The sequence below is a fragment of the Triticum urartu genome, chromosome 3A (genome assembly GCF_056163025.1).
Source record: "Triticum urartu cultivar PI428250 chromosome 3A, HENAU_Tu73, whole genome shotgun sequence".
NCBI lineage: Eukaryota > Viridiplantae > Streptophyta > Magnoliopsida > Poales > Poaceae > Triticum > Triticum urartu.
The window spans coordinates 737,234,084-737,245,160 of NC_141875.1; the positions used below are offsets into that span (position 1 = coordinate 737,234,084).

Below are 11,077 nucleotides of genomic sequence, written 5' to 3' on the forward strand. Positions count from 1 at the left end.
AAACACCCGCGGGCCCAGCAGGGAGCCGCGCGATGCTCTCAGTCGTCGGATCGAGCCGACGGCTCGGATCGCCCCGCAACTGAGCAAAACAGTGGCGCGGTCAAAACCCTAGACCATTTCCTCCCCTCCTCCCTGAGTCTCACTCTCTGGCAGAGCGACGGCGTTCGACGGCGGCCCAAAAGGCGCGCCGGCCATGGCGGCGTGGCGGCTGCGCTCGCCGGAGGAGCGTGCAGCAGGATGAATCCCGCACACTCCCCCGTCGAACATGGCCCCGACGTCCATGCTCATGGCGCATCAAGGGAGGAGGGACGCCGGCCACCGCGGCATGAGGAGCGACGGCGACTTGCTCGGCGTCGGCCACGACAAGGGCGCGTCCATTCGAGCGGAAGCGGCGGCGGCTCAACTGCGTTCCGCGCGTCGTCCCGAGGACGGCGGCGTCGCGGCGTCTTCGCCCTCGCGCAACGGTGGGTGCTGCGCGGGCCCCGAAGGGAAGAGGCGAGTACGCGGCACGTTACGTGAGGATTCTCCTCATTCTTCTCCAATTCGTGTACATAGTGCGTGATGTGTGGTGAAAACACTCCTAATTTCAGAATTAGGGTTCTTTTGAATTGGGGAAAAATTCTAGGGTTCTTCAACATGGGGGGGTGCTACTGTTGATCCCTCTGCCTTCTAATTTGCTAGTGCATACGGAAACAGAACTTAAGCATGACCAATTTTAATCAACTTAACATAAAAGTGAGCATTAGATCTTAACTTAGATTAATTAAAATTGATGAACACAGGTTGCAGTACTGATCCATAGCAAATTGGAATTAAAACATCATTAACAGTGGGCAATTGACATCAACATCAAAAACAGTAGCAATCAGACTTGATCTACTGAGGGCCTAAACTTGAGATTGATTTACTGATCACGATATAGGAATCTAAAAGCAATCAAAATTTGGCGACTGATACCATTGCTGGAATAAATATGCATCTCTAGGATACCATTAGCAGGAACTGATTGCATCTAGATTACCTAAGAACATGAACAGAGAAGGGTTTAGGGGATCATTACATGTCACGGCAGTGGACATGATCGCCTGCTTGGTGCAGGCTTGATGCAGCGGTGATGTAGTTGAAGTAGAGGTTCTCCTCGACGTCCTGATTCCTTCAGGGCGCCACCGGCACTGCCCAGGGACAGCGGCAGCGGCAGGCTTAGGTCTTCCCGTCGTTGCAGCACTCCCCCTGATCGGATGGGGTGAGAGAATATCGGGAGGAGAGTAAACCTTACGTGAATTGTGTTCTCGCAGGTGGCCAGCTCTCTCCGGTATCCTTTTAATATGGCGCTGGCGACAGGGGACCCAAAACTTGAGTTGGTTTTTGGGCGCCCCCGATCAAGGCGCGTTGATCAGGGCGCGTTAGTTCTGAACGAGGCTCACGTACGTTGGTACGTGGACCCCTTCACTTATCGTTATCCCTTCATCCTTTTTTTCAGTTAGACTAATAGATCTAACTGGCCTGTTTAAGCCGTCAGATCAAACCAACACTCTTTTCTCTGTATATGCTCCCTTCCTAACAGAAGTTGTTCCTCTTTGTCGAATAAAAACACTTTGTTAATCTTCATCAATAATAAACTGAATTTACTAGGTGGAACAATGGTACCAAATAAAATATACAACTTCTACAGTAGTTGGCATTTTTTGGAGCCGTTCGTTTGTCTCGATCTAACGGCGCATACATACGTAGTACTCGAAAGTACGCGGATGAAAGTACTCGAAAGTACTATTAGTCTAGGGGCATTTTAGTCCTAGAAAATATATGACAAGGTGGGGCCATCTCGTCCAATGCAAAACCGCCGCCCCTCTCGTCCAATGCAAAGCCGCCGCCGTGGTCCTTCCCCTCTTCCATCACCATTACAACCGCGGCCATCTCCTAGCCTTCTCCTCATTCTTGTGGCCGCAACTTTGCTCTTCTCATCTTCCACATCCACCCCCCTCTTCCATCCACGCAAGAACCTTGATGGAGCAGCAGATCGAGCAGATCGACGGTGGCGAGAACGCTGACTTCGTGGAGATCGCCGGCGGCGACCAGGTCAAGTTGGCCAGGTTGAGGGAGATCCGTTCTTGGTTTGACAACACAAGGCAGATGAGCTGGACGGCAATGGCCACTCTCAAGAATTTGACGAAGAAGGAGAGGGCAAAGCTTTTCCCCCAGCCCGCGCAACCGATTCAGAAGATCGAGATCCTCCTCTGGGCGATGGAGCAGGCCAATTCGTCCAGCGAGTGGACCAGGCGGAGGTGGTGGGCGTTCAGATCCAGGGTAGACCATCCACTGGATCAGGAACCCACCGTGCACGAGGTGCCGTTGCAGATTGTGCAGCCTCCAACCGAGTCACCGGAGACTTCGAAGCGCAAGATGAGGAGGACAATGGTCGCGACCTCGCTTCCCCGCCGTTCTCCACGCTTCCCTCGCCGCTCTCCTTGTCTGAACGGCGGCGGTAGCTATGTTTAGAGTAAGCTTCCCCACTCCTCATCTTTCTACTGCTCGTGCTTACATCGTGGTGATACTGATCATAATAGTTTAGAGAGGGAATGCTAGATGGCATTTTAATCTCAATGAATTGCATGAACATTTGAGTACATGGATTTGGAGGATGGATTATGATGTATGTGAACCCTAGGCATCATATGAACCCTAGGAAAAATTAGTAATGTTGTAGTGGTAGACACTGAAATATTTCGGTACACACCGGTAGGCACTGAAATATTTCGGAACTGCCCTAGGCAAAATTTGTAATGTTGTAGTGGTGGATACTGAAATTTTTCGGTACACACCGGTAGGCATTGAAATATTTCGGTACTGCCCTAGGCAAAATTTGTAATGTTGTAGTGGTAGACACTGAAATATTTCGGTACACACCGGTAGGCACTGAAATATTTCGTTACTACAATTTCAGTACACACCGATGCACACTGAATTGTTTCACTACTGCAGTTTCAGTACACACCGGTACACACTGAAATATTTCAGTACTGCAAATTTTATACAAAGTTGGCATTTTGTCATTTATCTGTGAATTAATCCATGCATCATATGGCCTAACTTTGTACATGAGTTTGGGTCAATTTCATGTCTATTTATTGTTAAAATTATTGTCATGCCATGAAACACAAGACAAGTCACTGACCCAAGCTTGCAAAGATGCCATATCAATGTTGCTGATATGACATATGCATGTTTTCACCTAGTCTTGTGTCTGAATTAGAACTGAGCATTTTTTTCTTGATGGTATCCATGGATATAGAACTCCTATGAATTTTCTCATTTTGGATGTTTTGTTTCCATCATTTGTACTAGCATTCCGTGCGATTAGATGCCATGACAAGACCCCTGGCATATTTATTTTCTTGCCTCCAACATCACATGTGTGTTTTGCAGGAAAAAACCTGGAGTTCACCAGGCTGGCTGAAGTTGTGATGCTGGGAGGCTGATGGTGCTGCTACTGGCTGATCCTTCTTCTTTCAGTTTTTGTTCGTCATTTCTCAAGCCATTGGACCAGGGCTACTTCCCTATGTGCTGTTAATGTATTAAGTAGTTCCTTCGAATTTGTAGTATTAGTTAGTTTGAATGTGGAAGTACCTTAATTTTTAGGAACGAAATGTTGCTATGTATGACCAAGGGTTTCATACCTTAATCTTTGGATAATTAATTATGTGAACTGTTGGATGTGGCGCATAACGAAACGCCTCTACCATTGATACTAGTTCAACATGTCGGTCCAATTAGAGATCAGCCACTACCATATAGAACAGTTAGCATTTCATACTACAACCTGGCACATACAAAACATCACACAGTGGAAGCACATCCCTAAGCACCTTGCATTGTACAAGGTCTTAGAGACAAGCCTCCACCATATATAACAGTTACCATGTCACACTACAGCCTATAAAACATCACACAGTGGAATAATCATAGCTAGTAGAGCATTAGGTACCAGTTAATATGAGTAGATATAGGTACGGTAATACACGACAAGTACTCACAAACAAGAGCTAACATAACAAGTTCATTTCAGATTGATACATGGCCCACCACAGTTCTAAATGAGGTGGATGGTGATCATCATCCTCAAGTCATGGCGACGGGTGTTCGCAACAGTGAGTAGGATGGCCTGTCCTACCCGAAGATTCTTGGCACGAAGGAACTTCTTCCACCCTGCCCTGCTCAAGACAGTGCGACCGTCCGTGTCCACTGCATAGGCACAGCTGGTGATGGAGCCCGTTCTGGTAAGGCGTAGTCCGGCAGCCATGCCTTTTTCGTCCGGGTCGATGCCACAGCTATCAAGTAACCTCTTAGGTAATTTCTGAAAACAGTTGACATGATCATATACATTAGTGGAAATAGCAAAACAGTTGACATGATATATGATCATGTCACGTGCAATTATCAACAAAGCATACACTTCAAGACACATATATCATTGGATTCAACACTGAGCATATATATCATCACATCAGTACACTATACGCCAAGCATCAAATTACTACAGTAATTAGGCATATCATTAGATTACTGCGTACACTAAGCATATCATCGCATATTACTACACTACATGCATGTCATAAAATTCTTCACTAAATGAATTCTAAACTAGGCCTCTCATCACAGTACTACAACATGCATATCATATGAACTACTACACTAACTAAGCATGTATATCATGTAATTACCACACTAAGTAACATACCATGATATGCCGTTTAACATTCGTCCTTGTGAGGCGGGTCACGAATGGCTTCCCTAGGTAGTCTTAACGTAGCGGAAGCATGTCCCAGAGGTTGCCGATTTCCTCGTCGCCCAGTCTGAGTCCTTGGGCATACAGGTATTCAACAAGTGGGTTCTCATCATCATCAGAATCGTCATCATCTGACTCAGCACCATCTTCCTCCTCATGAACTTCCTCCTCACTATCCGGAATCAAATTTAGATAGATAACAGAAATCCTGGGCCTATCTTTTCTGAAGGAGAAGCTGATCAATTCACCCCCACTAAGACGGTTGCGGGCGATGAAACGATCCCAATCATCTCCTCCTATCTGGGTTATCTTTCGCCCCTTCTCGACCTGCATAGTGTATGGGCCCAGTTATGCGTCTACCCTGTACAAACAAGCACATGTGCTTAAGAAAAGCCTGGTTTATTTCTACAAGCAACTCCCCTAAGCACCTTGCATTGTACAAGGCCTTAGCAACTCAAGTATCGTACGGTGGTCTATGTTATGGTTGCTGTGTTATTCTGTTGTACGGTGATGCATGCTAGGAACTGTCATAATATGACTATGGTAGTTATAGCTTGGCATGACTATGTTTAGTGTATAACTCAGCATGTTCCTACCATATCTATGAGCAATTACAACTGAACTATGCATTAATTTTTAACAAAATGAAAGCATGAAAATGATTGCCGATTCCACCAATTGCCAAATCAAGCTTTGTACTGATGATGCATTAGATATTGCAATAAGTAGAGGATGCTCATGATTGCCAAAAGTACCTATTTCCACTTTCTGATAAGAACTAAACGTGTATCAAATGATGCTAGAAGTAGAGCATGAGCATGTATCAATTGATGCTACCTATTTGTGTTTGAATGGGCTCAATAAAGCTGGTGCTGGTTTATGCTCTCTGCGTGACCGTGATGGTAATGAAGACACTTGGTTGGCTATGGTCTTGCTATCAAATTTAAGTTTCAGTTCTTTAAGACTCTTTGTTTTTGCTGCTTGCTCGGGATCGACTAGCTTTCTCGGGCGTCCACGTGCTCTCTTCCTTTTGGGGGAGTTGGGTGCACCATTATTGGGGGAGTTGGCTGCACCGGTATCCTTCTGGGAGTTGGATGTGTCAGGTTCGTTGGAACCATCGGGATTGTTGACTAATTGTACGTCCTCTTCTGAAGCATCAGGTAGAACTGCTTGCTGGGCATCGTACACCTCCTTCTGTATAAGAGAGAGTGCTGCGTTAGTTCTAATCATGAGACTTATGAAATAAATGATATATTCTTTATGTAGCGCTAACCGTTATGGGGAACTTATATGATTCGAGACGAAGCGCATTGCAATTTGAATGCAGTAAGGCTATACATATTTTCCACCTGAAAAAATCTATCCTTGCCTATATTGGATAACCGACACTGACGTCAGCATAGCTTTCAAGCTAAACAAAGTACAAATTTAAATTAGGCATTCAATTACCTGGTTCAAAATGTCGGTCATTTCATCCCCGTTCCATGACAACATGTACTGCAGTGTCCAAACCGCACAGGAAGTCCTGCGATGTTTAGTTAAAGATCAGTAATCTTATTCGTGTACGCACATAATAATTTATGAGGCCATGCGTACCCATCGGTCTGTTGTGCTATGTTCTCATAGCGTTTTTTGGTCCATTTGGCAAAATTGATGTTATTAGCTGGTGATATCAACCCTTTCTTGACAGCTTCGTCAATGCAGAACTGAATCGAGTCCACCTAGGGTACGACGAGTTATACATAGGGTTACGGTACTTTGGGAGATCATGTTCCATGCGGATCAAAAGAGGCAGCAAGAGAACACTTACAAGAGAATCTTCCTTGGTCTTGTCGCAATGATAATTGATGGAGTTCAGAGTCTGAATTTCTTTTTTGTCAAAATTAAACATCATTAGCATCCAATGGTTTTGGTGTACATTGAGTGGGACATGCACCTGCAGTAAAATTTGGGCTGGGTTGAGAACCGAAATTTTTCGTGTATAGTGTGTACGTAAACTATGAAAGTGTGGAAAATGTGTACCTTTCGGCGCCCTACAAATTTTCCTGCTACACGAGCTAACCATGAGGCTGCACGTCCAACAGAAACCACCCTCTTCATTTGTAACAGCTTTTCGGTTTCTTGAGGGGATATGATTGAGGTAGTATCATTCTCAATTTGGCTAATGCGAGCATATGCCATAATAACCTGCCAAATTTTCAATCATACAATAATAAGACAGTTGTTCCAGTAATGATGTAGAATAGAGTATAATGGGCTTACATCACCATAAATGTATTTCTCGTCCAAATTTCGCTTCAGATTTTCTGCTGTGAGGGAAATGTCTCCGATTCTAGCTATTTCAACAGGGTCATATGTTCCGCGGATGTAAACGGCTGTCTCTATGTCCTCATCCGTGAACTTGTAATCATTACCAAAGACAGGCTTCATCGGAGTTAATTTTGGTTGCTCATTGTTTTCCGTTACATGTCTTGCACTTGGTGTACTCGAAGTCCCTGTCGTGAATTGGCTAGCCCTAGGAGTTCCTGTTAGGGATGAATTGCACACATTGACTTGATCCTACAATGAACAAAGGTAGTTCATCATTAGTTTGTTAATTTTAGATATTAACGTGTTGGGCCAATTTTGATCACCTGCACGCCTCCTTTCTGTGACACTAATTGTCGGTTCCTTGTAAATTCGTATTTTAAGTCCTGTAACAATGCAAACAATAATGAACATGAAGGAACATATTCATAAAAAATACAAAATGCACAGTATGACATACATGGAGTTCCCTCCTTAAGTCTTTAATTTCGTCCTCGGCCTTCGACAACCTAGGATTAGTGCCAGTTTTAGTCTTCATGTCGATCAAGTCTTCACCTAGAGTCTGGTATTTGACATCAAATCTGTGCTCAATTTCCATTAACTTCCTGCATACCTTCTTTTCATGATCAGCAATGCGTGCATTCATGACTTCAACTACCATTTCAATCTGTGTAAACAAAATAAAACCCCGTTGATAACAATAGCTAAATGAATGAGGTTCCATGACACCTATTTGTGATATTGCAAAAACAAATAGTCTTTGGAGTACATACTTGCTAGCTACTAAATTGCTGTCCTTGTGATGGTGCTCCATACGAATCATGTTGATGCACATGTTCATCTTTTTTTCTTGGAAAATTAATAGAATTCTCGGACGGTCGTTGAGGAGCACAAATTTCCATGACAGCCTATTTTTTTAAAATATAATGAACCATTAGTACCAAATAAAAAAGCGGATATAGAAAGTTCAATTGTAGATAGGTACCAGCCCGTTATGAAGACCTCCTTTCTCGTAAGCATCGCTTCTTAAAGTAGCCATCATTTCGTCCCATCGTGTGATCAATGGAGGGGGTCTAGAAGCATACATTAATCGGCCACTACGCACGTGCTCCCAGTACCAATACTACACAATAAATTAGTACATCACCATACAGATATGCAACAGAACAATAATTAAAGGACATTAAGTAGTGATCAATCACTAACCTGGAGCAGAATTAGATTTCCTTGTAGATTTACGTGATCTCGATTTCTAAACTTGTGAATGGACTTGAAGAAGTGATTAAGTGTGAAACATCCCCAGTTAAATTTCCGAAGGTTTTCAAGATCTGTAACAAGGTTGAGAAATTTTGAGTCCACATAATGTTGTGCTGTTGGTGCTAGAACAGTACCAATTGCGTACAGAATGAACCGCCTCAGGAAATCGCCGTCTGGGGCTTTGGAAGCTCGGATCGCCGTTTCAAGGTCAGAAATCAAAATTTGCCCATTGTTTGCATAGGCGGTAAACAATTTTGTGTCGGTTTGCATTTCCAGATGTGGCTCTATATCCTCCCCTTCTATCGGAATGCCAAATATACCTTGCACGTCCTCTTTTGTTATAGGAATTGGCGTTTTACCGATGGTAATGGATTGCGTGTCCATATCTATGCTCTTGGCTAGTCTAACCAACATTATGCGCCATAGAGTCACTTCATGCATCTGGGTTAGACCGCCAAGACTAGTTTCTGATATGATGTACTTTTTGTGGCCCTGTGACAACAGTTTCATGGTTTTTCCGAACCTTGTCTGTGAGCATACTAACTTCATATGACCATGCTTTTCGGCGAGTTCCTGTTACATGCCATTAAATATTACTGAGTACACATGAATTATGTGTACAAAACGATTGTACACAAACAATAAATTACTTACCGCATCGGTAATTTCAGAGATGGGCTTTTCTCCATTATTAAGGTTCGTATCTGAAACTGACATTGCTGCCTCGTATGCAATGATAAAATCAGGCTCAATTAATCTGAACAAAATTGGAAAATGTATAACAAAATTAGCAGAGAATTAATTTTAACAAAATTAACTGGGTCATTTAACATATGATCCACTTATGGGTTTAAGCACAGAACCTATTTGGGTGCAAAACCTATGAGGGTTCAACAACTAAAGCATCGGCGGACAACGATTATAAAGAGTTACGATCAGCTAATACCTTATCTCGGAGATGGTGCCACCGAGTAGCTGGCGGCGGTTAGTGCGTCGGAAACTATAAGTGCCGGTATAGCGCGGTCGACGGCGCAAAGGAAAAACGGCGCCTTCACGCGAGGAGGAGGCGGCGAGAAGAACACTGACGTCCGAGCCCTCAGATCACGTTGGCGGTGGGCGGCGAGTGCTGGCCGCCGACTCCTGTATTCCGTGGGCGACCGGCGTCTCCGATCTGATCTTGCAGCGGTCGTGGGAGGTGCGGACGGCCCGGGTGGTTAGAATGCGGAGCTTTAATCGCGGGATTTAGGGAGGGGTGGGCCGCGTGAGTTATGTGAGATTTGGATAAATGATATAAAGAAATAAGAAAATCTTGTGAACTCGGTGTGGGGTTTAGGGGGTTTAGGGTTTAGGGGTTTAGGGTTATTAGGGTTTAGGGGTTTAGGGGTTTAGGGGTTTAGGGTTATCAGGGGTTAGGGTTATCAGGGTTTAGGGTTGAGTGTTTACATGCTAGCCCGGAAATGCGCGTGTCAGAGAACGTACTTTCATGTATATGTACTAATGATCCCAAACTTTCTTAATGGCATCCCATGACCACATGGAGAATGAATGCATAATGGTTTCCATGTTGGGAAAAAATTTGAATGTTTTTACGATTTAGTGGGGGGGGGGGGGTTAGGGTTATCAGGGTTTAGGGTTTTAGGGTTGACGGAACTATGTTTGTCTTACGGTGGACGTAGCACACACACCGGACATTGGTGGAGCGTTGGTCTACAATGGATTCCCTCCGGTAGCATCGATCCGATCCGTTGAATGGCTCGGCCGACAAACTTCGTGCCACATAGAGCATGCATCCATCCACTGGACCGGATCAATGTTGGGTTGGTTTCATACAGGTGAGGAAAGCAGCTAGTGCTTTCGGGGTGTTGACATGCTAGGCCGGAAATGCGCGTGTCAGAGATCGTACTTGCATGTATAATCCCAAACTTTTTTCATGGCATCCCATGACCCCATAGAGAATGCATGCATAATGGTTTCCATGTGGGGCAAAAATTTGAATGTTTTTATGGTTTAGTGGGGGGGGGTTAGGGTTATCAGGGTTTAAGGTTTAAAGGTTTTAGGGTTGACGGAACTATGTTTGTCTTACGGTGGACGTATCACACACACCGGACATTGATGGAGCGTTGGTCTACAATGAATTCCATCCGGTACCATCGATCCGGTCCGTTGACTGGCTCGGCCGACAAACTTCGTGCCACATAGAGCATGCATCCATCCACTGGACCGGATCGATGTTTGGTTGGTTTCATACAGGTGAGGAACCCAGCTAGTGCTTTTGGGGTGCTGACATGCTAGGCCGGAAATGCGCGTGTCAGAGATCGTACTTGCGTGTATAATCCGAAAAATCTTTCATGGCATCCCATCTCCACATAGAGAATGCATGCATAATGGTTTCCATGTGGGGCAAAAATTTGAATGTTTTTACGGTTTAGTGGGAGGGGGTGGGGGTTTAGGGTTATCAGGGTTTAGGGTTAAGGGTTTTAGGGTTGACGGAACTATGTTTGTCTTACGGTGGACGTAGCACACACACCGGACATTGATGGAGCATTGGTCTACAATGGAGTCCCTCCTGTAGCATCGATCTGGTCCGTCGACTGGCTCGGCCAACATACTTCGTGCCACATAGAGCATGCATGCATCCACTGAACCGGATCAATGTTGGGTTGGTTTACATGTACATGTACAGGGACCCGAAATGCGCGTGTCAGAGATCGTACTTGCGTGTACATGTAC

The 11,077-nt window shown here is 44.7% G+C and overlaps 1 long non-coding RNA gene across 2 annotated transcripts; it reads left to right on the plus strand.

Moving 5' to 3' along the window:
- The first annotated feature begins 99 nt into the window (after window positions 1-99).
- Window positions 100-3,893, plus strand: LOC147982471 (uncharacterized). Of its 2 annotated transcripts, none has more exons than XR_015599210.1 (3): window positions 100-515; window positions 1,296-2,497; window positions 3,424-3,893. It is a non-coding gene; the product is annotated as an uncharacterized LOC147982471 (long non-coding RNA). The 2 variants fall into 2 exon arrangements; XR_015599209.1 differs by having other exon boundaries at window positions 104-515; window positions 1,296-1,432.
- The last annotated feature ends 7,184 nt before the right edge of the window (window positions 3,894-11,077 follow it).